The sequence below is a fragment of the Trachypithecus francoisi genome, unplaced genomic scaffold, assembly GCF_009764315.1.
Source record: "Trachypithecus francoisi isolate TF-2019V2 unplaced genomic scaffold, Tfra_2.0 Lachesis_group5, whole genome shotgun sequence".
Lineage (NCBI taxonomy): Eukaryota > Metazoa > Chordata > Mammalia > Primates > Cercopithecidae > Trachypithecus > Trachypithecus francoisi.
This window is the reverse complement of record NW_022681470.1, coordinates 85,607,861-85,635,330: the sequence shown is the minus strand read 5'-3', so window position 1 is coordinate 85,635,330 and position 27,470 is coordinate 85,607,861.

The window sequence follows — 27,470 nt, the reverse complement described above, 5'->3', positions numbered from 1 at the left end:
CACAGACCCAATGGGCACCGTGCCTGATCCTCTTCTGAGAATGTCCACTTCCTGACTGCCAGAGGCTGTTGACAAGCCTGGAACTGGGCCAAGAAATTGAAAGTTACAGCACCAAAGGCAGGAGCACAGGGCATGGACAGGATAGGACCTGGAAGTGATGTGTGGCCCAGTTCCCCACATTGACATGGGAATGCTGTGGAGAGACAGGACGTGGAGGGGACATGTGGCCCAGGTCTCCCTGTGGACACGGGAATGCCATGGAGGGACAGGATGTGGAGGGGACGCATGGCCCAGGTTCCCCCACACCGTGGGCATGGGGACACTGTGGAAAGACAGAACACTGAGGGGATGCGTGGCCCAGGTCACTTCATGGACATGAGGATCCTGTGGAGACAGGACACTGATATTGTCTGTCCCTATGTGTCTGTCTCACTGTCCTGTCTCTCCTGCTTCCATCGCCACCAGCCTCTGTGGGCTGACACTGAGGAAGGGACATTGAGCAGGGCTCCGGTGGGTCTGTGGGCCTGTGCTCTGGCCTGGCCACACGCTGTTGGTGGGCTGTGGCACCAGGCTGGTGCCCTGCCTGCAGTCTGTCCTAAGTGTGACCGAGGCATGTGTTTCAAGGCCATTTTCAGGTGGGAGGCATCCTGGGGTCTGGTCCCGGCATGGTGGGGTGTAGGCCAGTGACCTAGGGCTGTGGGGAGGCTGTGGAAGTCCGGGAAGTGCGTGGAAAAGAGGTTCATGCTGGGCTGCCTGGCGGAGGTGTCCCCCGGTGGGGCTTCTCTCCGTCCCACAGCCAAGGTGGGTGTGTGGGCCCTTCAGCTTCAGTTTTCCCTGCATGAGTTCCTGTGGGACTGCAGGCTGCCTGCGCCCCGCCTCCTACCCCTGGCCCAAGCACATTCTCAGCCCTGGATGAAGGAACTTCCAACAGCAGAGCAGCACGGGACGCCCCCACACTCGCCACTGCCCTCACATAGCCAGAGGAAAACAGCTGGACATAGACACTAGCAGGAGGGACATGCCGGGAGACCGACAGAGACAGGGAGAGGAAGAGATAGGCAGAGGAAATGAGAGAGACAGAGAAAGATGGAGGGAGACAGAGAGTGAGAGACAGAGGGGAAGACAGAGACAGAGCGGGGAAGCAGAGAGACAGAGACGGAGACAGAGAGTGGCAGAGAGGTAGAGACAGAGACAGAGAGACAGAAACAGAGACAGACTGAAAGAGAGAGCGGGAAAGCAGACTGGGGGCTGCCGAGCCTGGCGTGAGCACAGGTACCTGACACTTTGCAAGGGAAGGAGAGGTGACAGAAGGCAGGGGTGCCTAGGACATGACTTTGGGGAGAGCAGGGGTGAACCAGTGGCATCTAGGGGAGGGCCCGTCACCCAGGGACTGGCTGGGGATGGTTCTCCCTAGGGCAGCAGAAGGTCCTCAGCCTGGCCCACTGCCCTGCGCTTCCGCCCCGTGCTCCCTCTCCGGTCCCTTGTGTCAGTGGCCAGGCAGGGGGGATACAACCTGTGACCTGTTGGAGCTACCCCTCCCTTCCTCCCATCCTGGCCCCTCCCCCTGCTCTGGCCATTCCCCTGTGGTTCTCTGAGACCCAATCTCCGGCTCTGCCACCTGCACCCCCTGGCCCACTATCACTTGACCTACGTTAGCTGTGAGAGGTAGCCTGTTTGCATAAGCCTGCGCTTGGGTGTGCTGCATGAGAACGTGTGTGTGCAGGAGCACCTGTGTCAGGAGACAGACGCACTCACCTGGGGACTGAAATATCTGAAGGGACTGGGAGGTGCAGAGGGTAGGGCTGGCAGGGACAGTGGGGTCTGCAGAGCCAGGACAAGGATGGGCTTCTGTGCCCAGCCTCCCAAGCCAAGCTTGAAGCTTTGTGGTGTCTCCCATGGTAGAAACCAGCCCCATCAATCTACTTCCCAGGATTCATCCACCCACCTCCCACTATGACCCCCACCCCACCCACACCGCCTGCCTGACTCGCCAGGTAGCCATCCAGGGATCCAGTCCTTCCTTTGCCACTGTCCACCTGTCCATCCTCTCGTTGTGTGTGTCTGCCCAGGGGCCTGGGCCTTGCTCACTGTGGGCCGGAGGAAGCCATCAATGTGTGGGCTGCCCACAGGCAGGCTGTCCTCTGCCCCGGGCTCCTCAGTGGTCTTATGTGTGGTTTTATGGTTCAGTGCGTGACTACCTGGTCTGTGTGTGACTGTGTGGCTGTATGTGTCTGTCCGTGTGTGTGCCATGTGTGCACCACCCCATGTAAGCTTCATAGAAATTCCTAAGGAGGGTAATGGGGTGGGGAAACTGAGGCACTATTTTTTTTTTTTTTTTACAATGTGTGGGATCCCTGGGGTGGTGGTGGTCAGCTCTCTTACATCCTGCCACCCACCTCAGGGTGGAGAGGTAAGGGAGAAGACCCATGGGTGTACATGGGGGCTATTTGAAGGAGGCAGGTGGGACCCTTCCAGTGCTGGCTGGGGGACTGGGCCAAAGGCAGGGTCCTTGAATCACTGAGAGGATGAGACCCCAGGGATACTCCTCAGAAAAGGAAACAGGGACTTGAGCTGGGCCCTGGCCTGTTAGCAACGCTGACCCTGGTGGTCAGATATCTGCTGAAGGGACAAATGCATTCACTCCTCACTGGCCAGGTGCCTCATTCATTTGTTCATTCATTCAGCCATTCACTCATTTTCTCCTTAGTTCATTTATCAATTCATTTGTTCCTTTGTTCCAGCACGTGTTCATTCATTTATTAATTTGCCCAGTAAATCATTAATTCATTCATGCATTTGTTTGATTAATCATTCTTTCATTCCTTTGTTCAATCATTTGTTCATTCATTGATTCCTTTGTTTATTCATCCAATCAGTTCAGTCACTTGTTTATTTGTGTATTTATCCATTCATTTCTTTGTTCGTTTGTCCAATCATTAATTTGTTCATTCATTAATTTGAGTAAATCATTAGTTCATTCACTCATTTGATTAATCACTAGTTCATGTATTCATTCATTTGTTCAGTTAATCATTAATTTATTAATTCATTTGTTTTGTCAATCATTCGTTCATTCATCCATGCATTCTTTAGACAGCCATGAGGCTGGCTGAGCCAGGCAATGGGGCTCTATCCCTGGAAACAGCCAGGTCCAGAGTCACTCAGCCTGGAGGGAGGAGACAGCCCTGGTTCCACCTCAGGCCCATCCCCAGCCAGGAGCCAGTGGCCCCCATCTTGGGCAGAGCTGACTTGTGGGATGGTGACCCCAGAGCCATGGGCTGTCCCAGGAGGTGGGAGCTCCCCGTTGCTGGGGAGGCTACAAGAACATCCTGTGGGGGTCAGCTGGATACAGAGTCCTGGGCCTGAGCCCTGCACGCCAATCTAGCTGTGGCCTGCACCAAGGGTTAAGGGCCCATCTCAGGGCCCCTCCTCTTCGTCTGTCTCCTTGCTTTCATCCCCACACTGCAGAGCCCAGGAAATAGAGATTTCCCGCAGTGTGGCAGATGGCTTGCAGTCTGTATGTGAGGGGCTGGCAGCTCATCTCCCAGATGAGGACACTGAGGCTGTGAAGGGTGAAGGAGGACCCATGGGACAGGGGAGGCACTGGAGGGGACAAATGGGATTCAGTCATCCACCTGGCCTCCCCTGGAGGAAGCGGGGGCCCAAGCCCAGTGCTAGGAGACTCTGGGTTGGGCTGTGGCCCTGTCCACCAGCCTGGCTCCTGTGTTTGAATGGCCTGGGCCTCCGAGGCTGCTTATGAGGGACCCCGACTCTTAGTGGTCCCCAGTAGGCCTGCTCCCAAACACAGGGCTTCTGCCTCTTGAAGCCTCCATGCACTGGGATGCCTGGGGACAGGAGCTGAGATACTGGTCAGGGGCTCTGTGTGTCCCTGTGGGCTGTTGCGAAGCCTGACAGATACAGGGGGTGTGGGAGGGTTGGCCCATGGACCACTGCTTTGTAGGAAGAGGAATGGGCATTGTAACCAAAGCTTCTACCCTGTGGAAGCCTCCTGGCCCCATCTGCCCTGTCCCTGTTCATCTCTCCTGGGCACAAGCTTTAGTCATGGGACCCTGGAACCACAGGCCCCTGAGGACTGTCCTCTGGCAGGGAACACGCTTCTCACTTTGTGAACTCTTAGTCACACTACAAAGTCCATCTCAGAGGTCCCCTCACCTGGGTCCCCTTCCCTGACTGCAGCTCTGGATGCTGACAGCTCCCCACGCCCTCTGTTCTGGGCCTCACCCACGGCTGCCTGCCCGCGTTCCCTCCGGACTGTGGGCTCCTCCTGGGCAGGGCGGAGGCTCGAGCCCCTGCAGGATAACAGAGTCCATGAGTGACCACTCTGGGAAAAACTGACTGAGTGGATGGATGGCAGTGGGGAAGCTGAGGCTGGGAAAGGGGAGACACCAGCTGAAGCTGAGTGGGGTCAGAAGGAGTCAAAGTCTGGCTTCAGCCTCCCGGCAGGCCCTTCCTCCTCACCTGAGCCTGAAGACAAACAGCTCTTTGTGTTCTTCCAAGGCCACCTGGCAGCACAGGCCATGCTCCTGGGGTCCTGCGGGGGAGGCAGCTGGACTCTGGGCACCTTTGCCCATTGAGACTCCCAGCGGGGCCTGGTGCTGAGCAGCCGCCCCGGGAATGCTCTGCGAGAGGAATGCTGCCCTATCAGATCTGGCCCTCTGTTGGAAGGCAGGAAACCAGGTCGGGCCTCCTGAGCCGAGAGTGCCTGGAGGCCTGAAGCCCCTGTCCTGGGTGGCTCTCTCGACAGGCCGAGGGACCTACAGGGCCAGCACTCACCCAGAGCCCCTCCTGGGAAAGGTGCCTGAGACTGGAGCGAGCAGAGGCCCAGGAGTCCAGGCCTGGGGTGCCGGGCCCTGGGTGCTGCCTGGCTCATGGCCCCAGTGAGAACGGCCAGTGCATCTGGACTTGGAGGCGGCAGGTACACGGGGAGACACAAGTCCTACCCTCAGGCTGCTGCCAAATTGCTGCCTCCAGGCCTGACGTTTGCACTTCTGTAGTTGTGTCTGATGGGATCAGTTTTATTCTCAATTTTTTAGAGATGGAGTCTTGCTATGTTGCCCAGGCTGGTCTCACGCTCCTGGCCTCAAGAGATCCTCTTGCCTCAGCCTCTCAAAGTGCTGGGATTACAGGCATGAGCCACTGCACCTGGCTTACATGGTCCAATTTTATAAAGAACCTAAGTCCTTTTAGGCAGAGCCCCACACCCTGGATATCTGCTCACCCTTAATGACATCCAGTGGGGTCCCTCATTCTCCACCATCCCCAGGTGATGTCTGATCACCCTGTCTGCCTGCAGCAAAGACCCTGTGAAGTTGGTTTAGCCAGACACCCCTCAGCCTGGCTGTCTCCTCTCAGTCACTCCCACACACGGACCCCATGCTGCTCCTCGGCTTCTCCACCCACCACCCTGCTGTTTCGGGGTTGAGCCCCATCTCCCCCAAGGCCCCAAGGCAGGGGCCCACACCCACATGATGTGCCTCGGTGCAATCTTCCTCACTGACGTTAACATGCATCATGAGGAATTTTTTCCTCACAGAAGGCATGGCAGCAAGTCCAGGGGATGACCCCATGTCCCTATGCTGCTGATGGGCCGTCGGGTGGCAACAGGAATGCTACTGTCCTGGCTGACAGCATGATGGGCGAGTGGAAGGGTAAATGACTCTGGCTGTCATGCCAACCCTGAGTCACCAGCCAACCCAGCGTTCTAGGGGCTCCATCCTGCAACAGCCTGGCCTCAGCCCCAACCCCTGTACCCCATCCCCCTCTGTAAGCCCCCAAGGTCTCCTACCCTCTAAGCCTGGGGGTAGATGTGTCACAGAGGTTGCTAGTGTGGGCCCCTGGACAGGTGTGTGTGTGTGCTCTCCAACCTGTCTGCCGTGTGACTGAGCACAAGCATGTCTCCCACCTGGTCTGCGAGCAGAGAAAAGGGATCTATGTGTGTGCTTACAGCTGTGGACTCTGAATACAGTGGCAGGAGGTGCCATGCATGGGCGTGGGTGCACACCATCTGTCCTGGGCACATGCCTGCAGGCATCATGTATCTGGGCTCATGTATGGACACTCTGCTTCAGGGTGTGTGCATGGACACGAGCGTCATGGCACCCTGCATCTGAGTCCATGTGAAGGGCATGGAAGTGTTCGTGAACACCAAAGGTCCCAGGCGCATGCCTGCAAGCACCATGTGTCCTGGGGTTGTGTATGGACACCCTTCATGGATGGTTGTGTGCATGTGGCACAGGTGCATGCGTGGATGTTACCTTGTGTCTGAGTCCATGTGAAAGGCATGGGTACGTTTGTAGACACCATGGGCCCTGGGCACATGCCTGCAGGCACCACACATCCTGGGTTTGTGTGCGAACACCTGTCGTGGTTGTGTGCTTGTGGGCTCTTGCACTGTGGACACTCTGCACCTGGGCTGGTGCACAGAGCCATGCATGGACGTCTGTGCTCCAGGGCTCTCGGGCACCCACTGTGTCCCATGCCAGCGCCCGAAGGCTGTGGTCACTCCACTGCATTTGCTCCCCTTCTCTGGTGGAAACATTGAATGCAGTCCAAGAGAAACTGCCTCCAGGCCGTGTTTAAGTTCAGAAAAAGAATGCCCAAGATGCCGCAGCAGATAAGTTCATTCCCTTCACGTTGTGTTTGTGCTTTTGTTCTTGTTGCCTCTGAGTCAGGCCCTGAATGTTTGAGAATGTGGTGGGTGGGTGGGGTGGAGCTGCTGGTGGCATGAGGAGCAACCCGGATAGAACAGCCAGTCTCCATGCTGGAAGAGGATCAGCAGGGGCAGACATCTGGAGACCCTCTACGTGCCCTCAGCCCCTGAGTGGTGCCTTGAGGGCCTTGGGAAACCCCTGTGACACCCCTAAAGTCTCTGGGGGAAAGCCAAATGGAAGAAAGGAATGGTCAGGGGACTTCCTGCAGGAGGAGGTGCTGGCCAAGTGGAGGATCCCACTGGGTTTGTGGATGTCAGGCTCAGAAAGGGTCATGTACCAGATGGGGACCCTCGGGGCTCAGGCCCGGCAACTCCTGCATTCTCCTTTTCCTCCTCAGCAAGCACTCCCCTTCCCCCAGCCACATGGGCTGGAGACCCAGCAGGGCCACTGCCCAAAACTGCCCACTGGCCTGTGGGCAATGGGATGGCTCTGGGATGCAGCCAGCCCCCGAGCTAGGGGTGAGGGCAAGTCAGTGCTGGCCTCTTTTGTCCTCCCAGGTTGGTGAGCACAGCAGGCATGGACCCACAGTCAGGGCTGGGGTGTCTCTGACCTGACCGTGGCCTTCCTGTGGCATCAAACCGCATCTTTGAAAGGGGCCGGGAGTTCCTAGAGAGGGGCCACGGGTTCCCAGACCCTGCAAGCCTGTGGCCTTCCTCTTATCAGACACTCCCTATCCTGGACCTCACTCTCTCGCTGCTCCTGGGCACTAAGGCAGAAGAACTTGTCTCGGAGGCCCTTTCTTGGTGCCCCAGGCATGGAGGCCCAAGACCCCTGATAGCTCTCAGGGGACTGCAGGTGGAAGAGACCCCTAGGCAACAACATTGCCTGCTGTTCTCCTGGCCCCTCTTCCCTCCCCAGACCCCAAAATGTGGGTGCTGTGGTGTTGCTGGCTCAGCTCCCTGGAGAGTGCTCATGGGACACCGCCTAGAGACCAGCCTTGGGTGGCTGTAGGGAGGAGGTGATTGGAGGGAGAGTGGGGAAGGGGCCTGGGCTGGAGGTGGTCAGCAGGGGTGATGGGGACACAGGCTTTAGGAACCAGGAGCCGTATTCAGTCTCTGCCCTGAGGACAGGGGAGCCTCAGGGTTAGAAGTTGTTTTTTCTGATCATAAACGTACTACGTGCTCTTGCGGACTTCAGATAACCAGGAGGAAAAGAATAGTCAGGCACTTCAGCCCTGCCCCAGCCCCGCCAGCCTCGTTTCTCCCACCCCCTTCCTGCGAATTCCCGGAATTCCTTCCCCATCTCCTTTCTGAGCTGGGAGGGATCCAGGGCTCCATGCTCTCAGCGCCATCTAAGAGCCTGGCTCCACACAGGGCTACACGGCCACCAGCCCAGTTGCTCCTGCATCTCGGGTAGGACGGGAACTGTTGTCTGACTGTACCAAACAATCAGGGCTGGCAGCCTGGAGGTTCCTGCAGGGCCACCTGGACACCCCAGGGGCTTCCTGACTACCTGGCACTGGGCTCCAAGAGCAGGTGGGGGGAGAGAGAGAGGAAGAAACAGAGAGACAGAGAAAGAGAGAGATAGGGAGAGACCCAGAGAGAGATACAGGGGCAGAGACAGAGAGAGACAAGAGGCAGAGATGAGAGAGCACATGGTTGGGAGCTGGGCCACCTTTTGTCCAGATCTGGAACCCTCCATCTCCCTGCCCACCTGCATCACACAGACCCACCCAGTCCTGGGGGCCTCTCCTCCCTCGTGGGAGGTGAAAGGCTGGAGGCTGATGGAAGTGTTGCTGTGGCCATTTCTGCAAGCCCAGTGTCCTCATGATCCAAACGCAGCATCCGCCATGACCCCCAAGCTGCACCTTCAGTCCCTGCTGGCCCCACCTTTAGAAGGACTCCTCACCGTTACTACTTGCAGACAGGTGGAGCTGATGTGGGGGTTTTTGTCAGGCAGCACGTGCTGTCTGCTGCATTCTAACCGTAGCTCACTTGGGGGACATCCTGAGCCTCCCCACTGCTGCAGCCCAAGGTCATCACCAATTCAAGGGCTGTGCTCCCCTGGGGCGAGGCCCCCATGATGACGGGGAACCCTAGAACAACTGCAGGCTCTGGAAGGCTCTCCTGTAACCTGTCTGTGGACCACTGCATTCCCCATTCCCTGGGGCAGAAAGCAGGTGCAGGGTAAACAGGAAGGGACACTTGGAGCCCTTGCCATGTGGCCCTCCCACAAGACAACCCAGGCCACCCCACCATGCTATGTGTCCCGAGTCCTCCAGGGCTCTGTTCTAACCCCGCCCTGGCATCTGCCTTCTCTGTCTGACCATACATGCTCCCACGCGGGGTCCTTCCAGGGCCAAGGCCAGACGCAGCCTCCCTGACTCCCTGTCTGCCCTGGGCCACTGTGGCTGCAGCCGCCGAAATGTGTGTTATTTCACCTGCTGGATCCCAGCATTCCAGGGCCGGGCTGAGGAAGGTCATAAAAACGTTGCGGTCACCTATATATTATTTTTATGCTGGTGCTTAACACGGCGTCTTTGACACATGTGTGGGAATCCCGTCATAAATCAGGCGTGGGGTCCCCCTTGTGCCCATGCAAGGGGTGGCGCGGGGCCTCTAGCACATGTGCTCTGCCCCCATGGCTGCCCTCCGGGGAGCTAAGCTCCAGGGCTGGTCTGGGGTGCAGCTGCAGGCAGCCTTGCCCAGCCTCCCACAGAGCCTTCCCTGGTGCAAGGAGGGAGGCCAGGCTGGGGAGTCCTAGGCCAAGCTCATGCCAACTTGGCAGGCACACGTGTGTGCGTGTGCACTCATGCGTGTGCACGGGTGTGTGTTTGAGCATCGCTTAAGCACAAGCTGGCTCTCCCATCCCCTCCTGTGTAGACTGTGCAGCTTCATCTGCTGCTTGGAAGGGTCAGGATGACTTTTCTCCACCTGTCCCATCTGGGCCTGGGTCCTCAGCCCCCAGGATAGGCAGAGAGATGTATGTCATCTCCTCCAAACTCCAGGAGCACCTCTGGCTTGAACCTGGGGCTGAGGAAGCCATATAGAGTCAGAGCTCTCACCAGCTCTCTGAGCCTCAGTTTCCCCATCTGAACACGGGGTGGTCCCTGGGCTTGGGTGGCCACAGACAAGGGGCTGAGGTGAGAGTGATTCCCTCCTTGGGTACACTTATCTCTGGTCAGTGATAAACAGGCGGCTTGCTGGACCTATGGCCTCCCACGAAGAGTCCCATCAGGACACCCACGACCTCCGGCCTTCCTAACCTGCCCCCCACCTGCAGAAGGACTTTGCAGGTGTCCCCCGGATCCTATTTCTTTGTCTTGAGGTCCCACCTTCTTTTTGCCCTGGAGGCCTGGAGCCTCCCCCTGGCTGGGGTGCGAGTGGATGAACAGTCCCTCTGGTGCCCCAGTGGGCACATATAAGTACCATCCCTGGCTCTGGGATGCCACAGCTGCACTCTCGGGGCCGTTTCCTCCCGTAGCCATCAGTGTCTGGGTGTGCATGTGTGTGCCTATATGCCTCAGTGGGCCCTGGGGCAGCTTCCCAGCAGCATAGCAGGTCACATCCAAGGGTGCCCAGGAAATCATCCACCAACAGACTTTAAGGGTATATATTCCAGATGCACAAGCATGCATCCCAAACCCGAGTGGACTGCTTTCTGTTTAGTCACTGTTTGCTGCCTGTGTGGTCATCGTGGGTCACAGCTGGGGGCTGGCTTGGGCAGGGCATCTGCGAGGGGAATGGGCTCAAGCCCCCTCGAGTTGAGGCCAGCTGTTGGCCAGAGGCCTTGGTGTCTCTGCATGGGGATCTCTCTGGTGCTGCTTGAGAGTCCTCATGACATGGCCGGTCCCTGGGACAACAACTGAAGCTGCAATGCCTCTGTGATGCCCCTTCTGCCTCGCTCCATGGGTCCCTTGGGCCACCCCTGACCCAAGGCAAGTTAGAGTCTTTTAGAAAAAGCATTGTTTCTGCCAAGTTCTGCCCGTGATGGCTAGGGGTTTGCCTTGCTGAGGACTTTCAGACCCAGAATTCTGGACACAGGAACAGACACTGGGAGGCCGGGGGCCCAGGGAAGGGTTCCAGAATCATCCTGCCTTTAAAAGAGTCCCCAGAGTGGGTGCCTTGCAGGGTGGGATTGGTCCTTCCCTCTCTGGGGCACTCCCTCCAGGGGGCCCTAAAATCTCTGGTTGGTTCCTGCCGACCAATCTCCTGCTTGCCCAGACACTGTACTGCTGTCTCAAGTAAAGACTGCTGGAAGCCTTTGGCATGGTAGGAGCCCTTCCTTCGCATACCCTCATCACTGAGACTGGGGTGGCGTGGCTGCCCAGCATCCTCTGAGCCTTCCTTCTGACTCCACAGCTCCCTCTAGAAGGGCCGGGAGGGGTCAGAGGTCCTCCCTAGAGCAGGACAAGGGGGCTTGCCCTAGGTAGCAGGAACAGTCACTGGGAGTGGCATTTCTAGATCTGAGGGGAGAGTGGCTGGAGCATGGGGAGGGGCAGACCAGGAGGGGATGGAGGGAGGTAGTGTCTTGGGGGGGCTCTGTCCAGCAGGTGACTGGCCCCGAGTGAGTGTCTGCAGCAAAGGGGAAAGTGAGGCTGGAGAGTGACCAAGCCTCAGAGGCCACAGGGCAGCACCAGCCCCTACCTGCTCCACTCACCCCTCTCCCAGATGCACACCCTCAGCCCCTTCCCATGGTGGGTGCCACAGAGCCCCCAGAGCTACCTGCGAAGGGGTCTGCAGTGGGGAGGGGAGTCGGCCACAGAGCCTCCCATGGGAGGTGCTAGGGTTGTGGTGCATGGGAGCAGCTCCCGCCCTCCCAGGCTCCTGGGTGCATGGGTAGGGCAGGGGAGTGGGGACTGGTGTACAGGGCTGGTGGATAACGCTATCTGTAGCTGAGTGAGAAGAGGATGGCCTTATCGGTGCTGTCGGAAGGACAGGGCTCCTCCAGGAGATAGTGGCCAGCGGTTGCTGGTGACACCTGATAACGCTGGCCCAGCCAGGTCGGGGGGTGAAGAGCCAGCCCAGGACCCTCCACCAGCTGCAGCCTTCCTGTCTGGGCTGTGGGAACCAGGATGTGGGCACCTGGGCCTTGCACGTCTGGGCCATGGACACCTGAGCCATGCATACCTGGCTTGTGGACATCTGAGCCTTAGATACCTGGGCTGTGGGCACCTGGGGCTTGGATACCTGGGCTGTGGATGCTTGGGCTATGGGTACCTGAGCCCTGGACACCTGATCTCTGGGCACCTGAAGCCTGGAATGACTGCGTGGGTGTCTGGACTCAGTGGGGGGTGGCAGGTCCCTGAGGCCCTGCAGGGGAGGCCAGGTTGGGCCTACCTACAGGGATTTGTTGACATTGCCTGTGTGGTGGGCAGGTAGGCACTGAGATCAGCTCTGCAGGAAAAACATAAACACCAGGGAACACACCTGGGCTGTCACTTAGAGCAAGCGTTTGGGTGCTGGGAGTGCCTGTCCCATCCACCCACATCCTTGCAGTGCTGGGCGCCCCTCTGGAGAGGAGGCCTCGTCCCTCACACAGGCCTGCAGGACCACATTACCCAGCACTGCAAGCCTAGTGGGGGACAGCCGCCCACAGAAGCCAGACCCTTCTCCTACCCAACAGAAGCAGAATTCATGCTTAAGCTGCTGTAGGTTCAGGCCCCTCCCCCTCTTTGCCTCAGCATGGTCCAGTGGCAGGGGTTACAGCCAAGAACAGGCACCATGGGCCTTAGGTCCCAGGACAGTGGACCCGGTAAAGCTCCTTCCGGGCTGTGTAAGGAGGCCTGGGAGTGGCCCCCATCCATTCCCTCCTAGCCTGGCCCCCACTGCCTTCGGGACCCGGTGCTTCCCTGTTTATGTGCAAAGTGTCTCCAAGGCCCAGCATAAGCTCACTGGGCTCGACGCCCCCTCCCCATGAGTAGGGAGGTTGGTGGCCTGGTGCGGGGAGTTCCCAGAGGCTCCCAGACCTCAGCCCGCAGCGACACACGCATGCGCAGCGCCCGCGCACACGTTTTATAAGGACATCGGAGGTGGCGTCTGCCCTCCACTCTGATGCATTTTATTAAAAAGGAAGAGGAGGGAAAAAGAAAGAAAAACAAATGAGTGGCGCCCACAAGGACCACACACAGTGGCGCGGTGCAGCAACGGGGGCAGGACCGGCCGCCTGGAAACCCTGACCCCATGGGCGGGCGGGCCACGTTAGCTGCGGTGGGATGGGAAGAAGGGCAGAGGGTGCCGCCGCCCCTGCCCAGGGCTCGACTTCGGGGTCTTAGCACAGTCTCTGGCTGCACGTTCCCCGCGCCCCGCCCGCCCTCATCACTACCTGGGTGCACAAGGCCCTCCACGCCAGGACTGCCCTCCCCTTCCTGGACGTCCCCAGAGGGACTCCTGGAGGCCCCACGCTTAGGGCGGGAGGGACTGGACCCGGCCACGGAGGTGAGGACCAAAGGGGCCCACAGCCCGGTCCCCACCGTAGACGATGAGGCTGGGAGTCCCAGCTGGGTGTCCCCTCCCCTCCCTGGTGACCCACACCACTCCCCTGACCACCTCCCCTCCGCCAGCAAGGCTGTGCACCGCGGGCGGGCCAGAAGCCAGGAAGCCCCTCTGTGGGGTGAAGGCGATTTGGAATCTTGGAGAGGGAGGAGGGAAGGGGCAGAATGGAGGAAGAGTGGGGGAAGAGCTCTTCCCAGGCGCCTCCCCTCGGGTGGGGTGGGTATTCGCCCCCACCCTCCCTCCCCGCAGGTCTGACTTCCGGTTCCTTCTTCCACTCGGGGGTGGGGTCCCACCCTGCAGGGTCGGCGAAGGGGTTGGGGCCCCGAGGAAGGCTGGTTGGCTGCAGCCCCGGCCCCAGTCCCCAGCCCCCCGCCCGGCCCGGGAGGGCGTCCCCCGCGCTGCTTCTGAGGGAGACAATCGCTGCGGGCTGCGTCGGAAAAAATGTTCTCATTGTGAACATAAACAGGCGGCCCGGTCTCAGCCAGATGTTCCTGGAGAATGTTTAGGATCCAGGCAGCGTATGAAATTTCCATCAAACTTTTCTTAATCAGCAGGCATTTGTTGTCAACCCCGCCTGATACTCCTGGATGTCCTGGAGGGACCTGTCCAGCCCCCCACCCCTGCAGCTGGCAGAGAGACTCAGCGCCTGGGTCGGGGTCGGGGTCGCGGGTGGGGAGGTAGCTGGGTGGGGAAGGCTGCAGCTGCCCTGTCCTGGACAGGGTGTCTGGAGCTCCCAGGGCGACCCCCAGGCTTCCCGTGCTGAAGCAGCTTCTCTCCACCCACCCTGTGACCGGCAGGTCCAGCTGTTTCCAGGGGTTCTGGACAGCTCCGCGGTGATCTCTTTTATGGGGTGGGAGACTTGTAAAGACGCAAGAGCCCCACTTAGGAGCTGAGAAGCTTGGCTGGCTCTACTGCTCAGGAGGGGAGCGCGGGAGGCCTGGGGGAAGGTGGGGGAGAGGCCTAGAGGGAACAGCCCTAGGGAGGGAGTGTCCTGGGAAGGGGTCAGCGGAGAGGTCTCGGGTTGGGGAGGCTGGGCAGGAGAGAGATCTGAGCATCCCAGGAAATCCAGGCAGCCCTACCTCTGTGACTGAGCTGGTGGGTGGGTCCCTCCAACCTGGAGCCCCATGGGGGTCCGTCTGCAGGATATCCCTGGTCTGGCCTGAGCTCTTGCTGCAGCCATGGAGTCCCCCACTGTCCCCTTGGCCTCAGGCCTGCTGTAGGGCCACAGGGGAGTCCCAGCCAGTCTGTTGGACAAGGGAGGGCACAGGGAGGGACCCCAGCTATCTGGTGCTGGCTGGCTTACAGATCATGCTGTGTTTATGCCAGCTCTGGACAGGCTGGGGCCAGGGTAGAGCCTGAGAACCAGGGACTCCCTTGCCCCCCAGCACAGTACTAGGCTCACTTCCCAAGTGGTTGGGGGACACAGGCACCACCCCGTTTTGCTCTTCCTGTAAGCAGACAGGAGTGACTGCCCACACCCCAGGGTCCAGTCCTGCCCTGACTATCCTTGTCTGTGACGGCCTGGGTTGGGTGGCCACTGGCTGCCCCCAACAGGTAAGTTCCCCAGGCTAGACTGGGCCCGCTTCCTCAGCTGGCCTCAGGCCACCCATGACTGACTCACAGTCTCTGGGTGAACAGCAGAACAGGAACAGCGTGGGATCGGCTCTTGGGTTGGGTCCTGGCTGCAGTCAAAAAGTGACTTTTTACCGGGAGGGTCTGTTTTGGTCGTTAAGCTACTGAGGAGAGGCCAGTAGACCTGCCTGCGAGTCTGGTGGGTGAGGAGCTGTCTACGGGATTAGTTGGGCTGCCGGCAATGTGGGCCTGTCTCACAGCCCCTGCAGAGGCACAAAGGGTGTCCAGGTCACAAGGGGTGGTGAAGGGGTCCTGCTGCCCTCTCTTTACCCATTTCCCTGGGGTAGGAGCTTTACTCCAGCCCCCAAAGGTCACAGGGAGGCCATCCTGGGTGCTTAGCACTTATTAAGCACCGACAGTGTGCAGAACCCTGGCAGAGGAAGGGCAGGGTCCTGTTGCGAGGGTTGGAGCCTCAGCCTGGCCTGCCTCCAGACCTCCCTACCACAGGCTGCTCACCTGCAAAGGGGGGCCACACCTATCTCTGGGGTCTCAGATTGAGACCTTGTGAGAAAGCTGGCCTATGATCTGCACACAGGCATGTATTTGAGTCTGCAGTGGTGGTACAGACACAGTTCTGGGCCTGCCTGGCTCACAGCAGCTGCACCCTCCACCTGCCCTCTGCTGCACCTGGGCCCCTGAACTTCCAGGGCACAGGGAGCAGACCCGGCCCCACAGGAGCTGGTGGGAGAGCAGGGAGGGTAGGGCGAGGAGTGGGGCTGACAGAAGGAGGGGGCCTTTGGGGGTTCCCATGAAGGGAGTGGGTGGGTGAAGAGAGGGGCCTTGGGGGGCTTCCAAGGAGTAGACAGAGGGAGGAGAGGAGTTTTCAAACAGAGTTGTGGGTGGGTGGGGGTCCCATGGTCCCAGGGACAAGGTGAGGAAAGGGCTTTCAGGGAGGTCTGCAGGGAAGGGGCAGGGCTAGGTGAAGAGGCAAAGAGGTCTGTCACTGGGCATGGGAGTTGGGGGCACCAGGGCCAGTGGGCCTCTGACTCACGGATCCCCCTCCCCCGCAAATGTCCTACCTGATGCAGAGATGCCTTGAACGCCCTTGTGGGTGGGGATCCTGCAGCCCCTCCTCTGAGCTTCCTCGTGTGATGTGGGCGGGGGACTCTGAGACCTCCTATCTGTGCACGCAGGAGTGATGGCCCTGCAGGGAGGCCTGAACAGCGCTCACTTAGGAGCGGCTAATGTACTCCTGATTCTATGCGCGGGCCCAGACAGGCAGCCCTGCCCAGGGCACAGACTGGGGGTGGAGGGGTGGTGCAGCCTGCTCCCTGGGGTGCCCTTGTCCCCCTGCCCTGCTCCACCTCTCCGCATGGGCAGGACAGGAACAGGACCAGACTTGGATGAGGCTCGGTTGAGGGGAGGGGGCCGAGACTGATGCCCACGATGAACATCAAGGCCTCCGGTGGTCTCCAGGCTGCAATGTGTGGGTCTTCCCATACCCTCCTGTCCATCGGTCTACAGGTGGACCCTGTGCATACACCTTTCCAGCCCCCCTGGGGACCCACCAAGGCTCTGGTCACTTGTCCAGGTGACAGGGGCCGGGAGATGTGGGCCTGTCGCAGTGGGCTCCAAGTGCCATCCATGTGGGGTTGACCTCACGACACAGCATACTACGGTCCCATCTCACAGATGAAATGGCCCTCAGAGAGGCTAAAACAGCTTGGTGACACCCAGATGAGGGGCAGAGGGGGATTCCAACTCAACGGCCCCACCTCTGGCCACACTCCCTCTAGACAAGACTTGCTCCCAGGAGGAGGAAGGATGGATACCAGTGGCTGCCACGTGAGCCCAGCCAGCTGGCTGGCATAGCACCGAGTGTCTACAGAGACCTGGGGATGCCAAGCAAACCCCATGTGCATGGGCAAGTGAGGCTAGGAGGGGCTGAGCAGTTAACTGAGGCTACCTGCAGGTGGGGGTGGGCAGAGGTCCCTGGAGGCTGAGCAGGGCCAGGCGGACACTCCAGATGACGGGGGTCCGGGGGTCTGTTGGGGCCAGAGCTAGGGATGGGCACACAGGCCCCATGCAGCTGGTACTCAGAGGACCAAGAACAGAGCCAGCACAGCTCCCCCAGCCCTGAGAACCAGAAACACTGGCTTGGGCAGCCAAGGAAACACTGGGCTTGGGCCTCTCCGACTTGGGCTGCGAGCCCCAGCCCGGCTCCTGAGGCCTCCAGCTGGTGTCCCCAGAAGAGTCAACCAGACCTGGTGAGCCAAGCTGCTTTATTCTGCTCTCCGGCTTTTCTAGCTTCTGTCCTTGAGGTTGGGGTACCCCATGAGGACTCTGATTCTTGATTTAATGGATCTGTGGGAAAGGGGTGGTCTTGTTTCACCATCAGGAGCCAGAGAGCCCTCCAGAGACCCCAGTGCTGGACACCCGTGCTGCCCCAGCCAGTCAGTGTGCCTTGACCTCTGACCTCCACATTGCTGGGCCTGGTGGGTGAGCCCCTTCCCCTTGCCCCACCTCTCTGCTCAGGGCAAGAATTCCTGAGCCTCGTCTCACCGCTCCACTTGGGGTGAGACCCCCAGCCTGGCCCTGCAGGCTCACGTGGAAAAGCAGCAGGCTGCAGTGACTGCCCAGTGGTGGCTGAGGAAAGCGTCCCCACAGGTGTGCCAGTGGGGTGACCCAGGAACTGCAGGCTGACCTGCTGCAGCCACCTGGCCAGAGGTGCATCCTGGCTCCCATGGCCTTGTACTTTTGGTGCACATATGCATGCTGGGTGCAGGGGGAGGGAGAAGCAAGGGAGATGCCTGGCAGCAGAAAGCGTTCATGAAGTTCCAACTGAGGAAGGAATCGCAGCCTCCCCTCATTGGTTGCCTGACCCTCAGGCTTCAGACAACTGTATGTCCCTACCTTCTCCTCTCTTCTCTGCCCTCTCTTGTTCCCCCCACCCGGCCCCATTCTCACCAGGATGTGGCAAGCAGTCCAAGAGAGGATGGGGGTGGGTGTGGAGAGGCTTCCACCTGCGGTGCCAGTGCCCCTCTAGGTGCGAAGACATGGCATGACTATTTTTGGCAGTATGCATGGTTTTATGATTTATGATTTTATAAGATGTTGGTTTTGCATGTTTTCTGTATCAATTCACGGGTGTACATTTTTTGGAGTTCTGGTTGTGGTTGTTACTATTGTAAATTGTGTCTTTTTTTAAGTATACTTTCTAATGGTTTGTTGCCTTATAAAATCTAAATGACTTTTGTATATTGATCTTATATCCAGCCACCTTGCTAAACATTTTTTAGCAACTCTTTCCAAAAATAAGGATTTCTGAAAATGATTTTTTATATATTTATTTCTGATTGAGTTGTTTTGTAGTCAGAGACCTTGGTCTATATAGTATATACTGTTGGAAATGTGTTGAAAATGGTTTTATTTTTGTTTTTGTGTTTTGAGACAGGGTCTTACTCTGTCACCCAGGCTGGAATGCAGAGATGTAATTATGGCTCATTGCAGCCTTGACCTCCCACGCCCACATGATCCTCCCACCTCAGCCTCCTGAGTAGCTGGGACCATAGGTTTGCACCACCATGTCTGGCTAATTTTTTGTTATTTGTAGAGATGGGGTTTCCCTATGTTGTCCAGGCTGGTCTTGAACTCCTGGGCTCAAGCACTCTTCCTGCCTCGGCCTCCCAAAATGCTGGAATTACAGGCATGAGCCACCACACCCATTGTTGTTGAGGCAGAATTCTGTGCACATTTATTAGGTCAAGTTTATGTGATAAGAGCCTTTTCTCAGAGAGCACTGACTCTTTACAATGTATTCTCTCTTAAAGTCTATGAAGTCAGATATTCATATAATTGTACTAGTTTTCTTTTAGTTAACATTGGTCTGATGTATTTTTCCCCATATTTTTGCTTAAAATGTTTCTGCACTCTACTGTATTGATGCGTTTTTTGAAAACAGCATATAGCTGGGGGTTGTAGACTTAAAAAAATACTTTGACATGCTCTTTGAGGTGGTAAGAATAGCTCATTTGTTTTTACAGTGATTACTGATATCTTTGGACTTGTTTCTATCATTTTACATTTTTTTTCTATTGTAACCAAATTTTCTATTTTCTTGCCTTGTTTTTTTAAATGGAGATTTTTGTTTTAACCCTTTTCTCATTTGCCCTGAGAATACTTGCCACCAGCACTTGCGGCTGCAACATTTGCCCTGAGATAACTTTACCATGAAATATTCAACTTTTATTATTATGTTCACATCACTCTAGTTGATTAACTTTGGAAACAAAAGACATCATTCTATTTATAGCATTCTGTTTTTGGCAGTGGTATTTTCATTTACAAAATATAGAAATTCTTGATCGCTGAAAACGTCAAATCCTAGAAAATGTAGCATTCCTATGCGTGATGTCAACATTGTTCTCAAACAGTTGGCTGAGGATTCATTTGATGAATCTGATTTTTCTGAAATGGACGATTCTGGTAATTCAGATAATTCTGATGTTAGTTCTGCTTCTAAATAACTTCAAGAACAATTTTTGTATTTTATATTCACATTGAAAATCAGTCATATTTGCTTCAGTCTCAAAGAGTGTGTTTATGTAAAATTAAATGAGCACTGGCTATGAGCCACACTTCTTTTTTCTAAATGGGAAAAGGGTTAATATTCTTTCCCCCTTTACTGATTTTTCTATCCATATGTGTTTTAAGTGTATACATGCTGATTCTGTTCTTTTATTCATGTTGCTCATTGCGTTATTACATACATATTTCCAGTTAATAAAGATTTAAACATTTGACCATTCCCAAGGCAATAAAAGGGCTTTAGAACATTTTAGCTCCAACCATCCCTTCCCAAATTAATCTTATTGAGTATTTTAGTTCTGTCTTTAGCCTCCCAAATGCTGACTTATTATTTTATAGATGATGTTTGGATTTATCCACCTCTTTACCATTCTATTTGTTCACCATTCCTTCTGGCACACTGGACCGTCCTCGGATTATTTTCCTTCTTCTTGAAGCATGTACTTTAGAAACCCCTTGAGAGCAGGCTTTTGATGTTAAATCCCCTCCATTTCCATTTATTTTGAAAGGATTTTATTTTGCCATTGTCTTACAGAAATAGATTTGCTCAATATACAACTTTAGGTTGATGATTTATACAATTTATTTCCTCTCAGCACTTTATAGCTGTTATTCTAATAAATTGATTATCCATTACTGCATAACAAATTACATCAAAACTGATGGCTTCACACAGCAATAGTGATTTATTTCTTTCTATGGTTTCTGTGGATCAGGAATTTGGGAGTGACTTGGCTGGTCTGTTCTGCCTCATGTTGTATCATAAGGTTTTGCAGTCAGATGTTGGCTGACGTTGCAGCCTTCTGGAGGTTGGAGTGGAGGAGCTGCCTCCAGCATGGCTCATTCACATGGTTATTGGCTGGAGGCTGCAGTTCCACTCCGAGAGGACTTCACCACAGCCTGCTTGAGTGTTATCATGGTATGGTGGTTAACTTCCTCCAGGATTTGCAACTCAAGACACGAAGGTGGAAGCTTCAGTGCCTTTTATGATCTATCCTTAGAAGTCCTGCGTCATCACTTCCTCAGTACTTTCTTGCTCACACAGGAGTGACCCCATCCAATGTGTTGTGAGGGACTATACAAAAGCATAGACGGCAGGAGGTGAGGATTATTGGAGGCCATCTTGGAGGCTGGTGGCCAAGTTGCTATTGTTCAGAAGTCTACAAGTCTTTTCTTTATAGGTGATTCTCCTTTCTCTTTGGGTTCTTGCAATATATTCTCTTTGTTGATGATACTCTTCAACTTTACCATAACAGGTCCAGGTGTAGAATAATGTTGTGTTTCCTTGATCTTTAGATGTATATTTTTCATCGGTTCCAGAAAATTATCTTAATACATAATTCTTTTAACGTATAATACATTGTTCTCTTAATGTAAATTCCTAAATAAATTCTTACCATCTTTTTCTTTAGAGATTTCAAACAGACACATATTAGATGTTGTCATTGAATCCCCTCATGTCTCTGAATCTGTCTTTCATGTTTCTCATCTTCCCATCTTCTCTGGATTTTCTTTTCCTCTACTACTTCTCTCTTTAACTGTGTGTAGCCTGCTGAACCCATGCACTGTGGGATTTTTTTAAATTTAAGTAATTATGTTTTACATTTTTGAGGTTACATTATAAAAACGAATTCCATTAATTCCTGAAGGTTTGCTTTTATATGCTGTTTTTGTAATTGCATCCTTCATTTCCCATTTTAAAAATCATTTTTATTTTGAGAAATAACATCCATGCAGAAAATTTTATGAAAGAAGATTGTGCAGACGAAAGAGTGACAACAAAAGAAATCACTATCCTGAGCTTTATAAAATACTTTCCTCACTTTTCTTTACACCTGTGTTCCTAAATACCAGTCTAGTCTTGCTTTTGTTTTGAACTGTACATAAATGGAATCATACAATATATATTCTATTGTGTCTAGCTTCTTTTGCTCAATATTAGAGTTATGAGATTCATGCATATTGTTGCTTGTTGTTTTGAATTGTTTGTTTTTATTGCTGTACGACTATCTTTTTTTTTTTTCCTTTTTCTTTTTTAGAGACTGGATCTCACTCTGTCACCCATGCTGGAGTGTAGTGATGTGATCATAGTTCACTGCTGCCTCAGCCTCCTGGGCTCGAAGTGATTGTCCTACCTCAGCCTCCCAAGTAGCAGGACAACAGGTGCATGTCACAACACCTGAGTAATTTTTAAATTTTTTGCAGTGCTGAGATCTTGTTATGTTGCCTAGGCTGGTCTCAAAGTCCTGGCCTCAAGTGATCCTCCCATCTAAGGCATGAACCACCGTGCCTGGCTACCACTCTTTTTTAATGCTTTATTCTGTTGCTGGATATTTGGTTATTTTCATTTTTGGGACAATTGTTAATAATGAGGCTATAAATATAACTTCTCCATATTTCTTGGTGTATATGTGCACATATTTCTTTTTTTGGATATACTTAAAGATGGAATTACTAGGTCAAATAATAGATTCATATTCACCTTGAGTAGATAATACCAAATCATGTTCCAAACCAGCTGAACCAATTTGAACTTTTACGAGTGATGCATGAGATTTTCAGTTGCTTCCATTCTTGCCAACACTTGGTATTATCTGGGTTTCTTCCTTTTTGTAATATTAGGTATTTTGGTGGGTATGTAGTTGTATCTTATTAGAGTTTTAATTCGCATTTCCCTGATGTGTGCATATTGGTCATCTGAATATACTCTTTTATGGTGTTCATTTGAGTATCTTATCCATTTTTATATTGAGTTCTTTCTCTTGTTGATTTTTTTTGAATTATGTATATTCATTGGTTTTATGAGCTACACTTTTTTTAGACTTGACAGGTTTTCACTCTCTTAATAGTGTCTTCTGATAAACATAAAAATTTAATTACAATATAGTAAAAATTTCAATAATTTCCTTGATGACTAATCCTTTTTGTGTGTACAGGTATCGTTATTTTATTTAATTTCTTTAAATTATTATACTTTAAGTTCTGGGATACATGTATAGAACGTGCAGGTTTGTTACATAGGTATACACATGCCATGGTGGTTTGCTGCACCCATCAACCCGTCATCTACATTAGGTATTTCTCTTAATGTTATCCCTCCCCTAGCCCCCCAACCCCCGACAGGCCCTGATGTGTGATGTTACCCTCCCTGTGTCCATATGTTCTCATTGTTCAACTCCCATTTATGAGTGAACATGTGGTGTTTGGTTTTCTGTTCCTGTGTTAGTTTGCTGAGAATGATGGTTTCCAGCTTCATCCATGTCCCTGCAAAGGGCATTAACTCATCCTTTTTTATGGCTGTAGAGTATTCCATGGTGTATAGATGCCACATTTTCTTTATCCAGTCTATCATTGATGGGCATTTGGGATGGTTCCAAGTCTTTGCTATTGTGAATAGTGCTGCAATAAACATATGTGTACATGTGCCTTTATAGTAGAATGCTTTATAATCATTTGGGTATATACCCAGTAATGGCATTGCTGGGTCAAATGGTATTTCTAGTTCTAGATCCTTGAGGAATCACCACGGTGCCTTCCACAATGGTTGAACTAATTTACACTCCCACCAACAGTGCAAAAGTGTTCCTATTTCTCCACACCCACTCCAGCATCTGTTGTTTCCTGACTTTTTACTGATTGCCATTCTAACTGGCATGAGATGGTATCTCATTGTGGTTTTGATTTGCATTTCTCTAATGACCAGTGATCATGAGCTTTTCTTCATGTTTTTTGACCGCATAAATGTCTTCTTTTGAGAAGTGTCTGCTCTGCTTATGTCCTTTGCCCACTTTTTGATGGGATTGTTTGCTTTTTTCTTGTAAATTTGTTTAAGTTCCTTGTAGATACCAGATATTAGCACTTTGTCAGATAGATAGTTTGCAAAAATTTTCTCCCATTTTGTAGGTTGCCTATTCACTCTGATGATAGTTTCTTTTGCTGTGCAGAAGCTCTTTAGTTTAATTAGATCCCGTTTATCAATTTTGGCTTGTTTTGCCATTGCTTCTGGTGTTTTAGTCATGAAGTCTTTGCCCATGCCTATGTCCTGAATGGTATTGCCTAGGTTTTCTTCTAGGCTTTTTATGGTTTTAGGTCCTACATTTAAATCTTTAATCCATCTTGAGTTAATTTTTGTATAAGGTGTAAGGAAGGGGTCTGGTTTCAGTTTTCTACATATGGCTAGCCAGTTTTCCCAACACCATTTATTAAATAGAGAATCCTTTCCCCATTGCTTATTTTTGTCAGGTTTGTCAAAGATCAGATGGTTGTAGATGTAGTGTTATTTATGAGACCTCTGTTCTGTTCCATTGGTCTATATATCTGTTTTGGTACCAGTACCATGGTTTTGGTCACTGTAACCTTGTAGTATAGTTTGAAGTCAGGTCGCATGGTGCCTCCACCTTTGTTCTTTTTGTTTAGGATTGTCTTGGCTGTATGGGCTCTTTTCTGGTTCCATATGAAATTTAAAGTAGTTTTTTTCTAATTCTGTGAAGAAAGTCAGTGGTAGCTTAATGGGATAGCATTGAATCTATAAATTACTTTGGGCAGTGTGGCCATTTTCACAATGTTGATTCTTCCTATCCATGAGCATGGAATGTTTTTCCATTTGTTTGTCTTCTCTTATTTCCTTGAGCAGTGGTTTGTAGTTCTCCTTGAAGAGGTCCTTCACATCCCTTGTAAGTTGGATTCCTAGGTATTTTATTCTCTTTGTAGCAATTGTGAATGAGAGTTCACTCATGATTTGGCTCTCTGTTTGTCTGTTATTGGTGTATAGGAATGCTTGTGATTTTTGCACATTGATTTTGTATCCTGAGATTTTGCTGAAGTTGCTTATCAGCTTAAGGGGATTTTGGGCTGAGACAATGGGATTTTCTAAATATACAATTATGTCATCTGCAAACAGAGACAATTTTACTTTCTCTCTTCCTATTTGAATACCCTTAATTTCTGTCTCTTGCCTGATTGCCCTGGCCAGAACTTCCAATACTATGTTGAATAGGAGTGGTGAGAGAGGGCATCCTTGTCTTGTGCCAGTTTTCAGAGGGAATGCTTCCAGCTTTTGCCCATTCAATATGATATTGGCTGAGGGTTTGTCATTAGTAGCTCTTATTATTTTGAGATATGTTCCATCAATACCTAGCTTATTGAGAGTTTTTATCATGAAGGGGTGTTGAATTTTATCGAAGGCCTTTTCTGCATCTGTTGAGATAATAATTTGGTTTTAGTCATTCGTTTTGTCTATGTGATGGATTATGTTTATTGGTTTGTGTATGTTGAACCAGCCTTGCATCCCAGGGATGAAGCCACCTTGATCATGGTGGATAAGCTTTTTGATGTGCTGCTGGATTCGGTTTGCTGGTATTTTATTGAGGATTTTCACATCGATGTTCATCAGGGATAGTGGCCTGAAATTTTCTTTTTTTGTTGTGTCTCTGCCAGGTTTTGGTATCAGGATGATTCTGGCCTCATAAAATGAGTTAAGGAGGAGTCCCTCTTTTTCTGTTGTTTGGAATAGTTTCAGAAGGAATGGTACCAGCTCTTCTTTGTACCTCTGGTAGAATTTTGCTATGAATCCATCTCGTCCTGGACTTTTCTTGTTGGTAGGCTATTGATTACTGCCTCCATTTCAGAACTTGTTATTGATCTGTTCAGGGATTCGACTTCTTTCTGGTTTAGTCTTGGGAGGGTGTATGTGTCCAGGAATGTATCCATTTCTTCTAGATTTTCTAGTTTATTTGCATAGAGAGGTTTATAGTATTCTCTGATGATAGTTTTTATTTTTGTGGGATTGGTGGTGATCTCCCCTTTTTCATTTTTTATTGTGTCTATTTGATTCTTCTCTCTTCTTTATTAGTCTGGCTAGTGGTCTATCTATTTTGTTAATCTTTTCAAAAAACCAGCTTGTGGATTCATTGACTTTTTGAAGGGTTTTTCATGTCTCTATCGCCTTCACTTCTGCTCTGATCTTAGTTATTTCTTGTTTTCTGCTAGGTTTTAAATTTGTTTGCTCTTGCTTCTCCAGTTCTTTTAACTGTGATGTTAGGGTGTCAATTTTAGATCTTTCCCACTTTTTCTCTGGGCATTGTGTTATAAATTTCCCTCTAAACGCTGCTTTAGCTGTGTCCCAGAGATTCTGGTACGTTGTGTCTGTTCTCATTGGTTTCAAAGAACTTATTTATTTCTGCTGTAATTTTGTTATTTACCCAGTACTCATTCAGGAGCAGGTTGTTCAGTTTCCATATAGTTGTGTGGTTTTGAGTGAGTTTCTTAATCCTGAGTTCTAATTGGATTGCACTGTGGTCTGATAAACTGTTTGTTATGATTTCCATTTTTTTGCATTTGCTGAGGAGTGTAAATCCAATTATGTGGTCAATTTTAGAATAAGTGTGATGTGGTGCTGAGAAGAATGTGTGTTTCGTTGATTTGGGGTGAAAAGTTCTGTAGATGTCTATTAGGTCTGCTTGGTCCAGAGCTGAGTTCAAGTCCTGAATATCCTTATTGATTTTCTGTCTCGTTGATCTGTCTAATATTGACAATGGTGTGTTAAGTCTCCCACTATATTGTGTGGGAATCTAAGTCTCTCTGCAGTTCTCTAAGAACTTGCTTTATGAATTTGGGTGCCCCTGTATTGGGTGCATATATATTTAGGATAGTTAGCTCTTCTTGTTGCATTGATCCCTTTACCATTATGTAATGCCTTTCTTTGTCTTTTTTAATCTTTGTTGGTTTAAAGCCTGTTTTATCAGAGACTAGGATTGCAATCCCTGCTTTTTTTTTTTTTTTTTTTGCTTTCCATTTACTTGGAAAATATTCCCCCATCCCTTTGTTTTGAGCATATGTGTGTCTCTTCACATAAGATGGGTCTCCTAAATACAGCACACAGATGGGCCTTGACTCTTTATCCAATTTTCCAGTCTGTGTCTTTTAATTGGGGCATTTAGCCCATTTACATTAAGGTTAATATTGTTATGTGTGAATTTGATCCTGTCATTATGATGCTAGCTGGTTATTTTGCCAGTTAGTTGATGCAGTTTCTTCAGAGTGTCGATGGTCTTTACAATTTGGTATGTTTTTGCAGTAGCTGGTGCTGGTTTTTGCTTTCCATATTTAGTGCTTCCTTCAGGAGCTCTTGTAAGGCAGGCCTGGTGGTGAGAAAATCTCTCAGCATTTGCTTGTCTGTAAAGGATTTTATTTCTCCTTTGCTTATGAAGCTTAGTTTGGCTGGATATGAAATTCTGGGTTGAAAATTCTTTTCCTTAAGAATGTTGAGTATTGGCCCCCACTCTCTTCTGGCTTGTAGGGTGTCTTCAGAAAGATCTGCTGTCAGTCTGATGGGATTCCCTTTGTGGGTAACCCGACCTTTCTCTCTGGCTGCCCTTAACATTTTTTCCTTCATTTCAACTTTGGTGAATCTGATGATTATGTGTCCTGGGGTTGCCCTTCTCAAGAAGTATCTTTGTGGTGTTCTCTGTATTTCCTGAATTTGAATGTTGGCCTGCCTTGCTAGGTTGGGGAAGTTCTCCTGGATAATATCCTGAAGAGTGTTTCCAACTTAGTTCCATTCTCCCTGTCACTTTCAGGTACAACAGTCAACGTAGGTTTGGTCTTTTTGCATAGCCCCCTATTTCTTGGAGGCTTTGTTTGTTCCTTTTTATTATTTTTTCTCTAATCTTGTCTTCATGCTTTATTTCATTAAGTTCATCTTCAATCTCTGATATCCTTTCTTCTGCTTGATCGATTTGGCTATTGATACTTGTGTATGCTTCACAAAGTTCTCATGCTGTGCTTTTCAGCTCCATTTGATCATCTATATTCTTCTCTAAACTGGTTATTCTAGTTAGCAATTCCTCTAACCTTTTTTCAAGGTTCTTAACTTACTTGCATTGGGTTAGAATAGCTCCTTTAGGAGCTTGTTATTACCCACCTTCTGAAGCCTACTTCTGTCAATTTGTCAAACTCATTCTCCATCCAGTTTTGTTCCCTTGCTGACGGGGAGTTATGATCTTTTGGAAGAGAAGAGGCATTCTGGTTTTTGGAATTTTCAGCCTTTTTGTGCTGGTTTTTCCTTATCCTCATGGATTTACCTACCTGTGGTCTTTGATGTTGGTGACTTTCAGGTGGGGTTTTTGTGTGGATGTCTTTTTGTTGA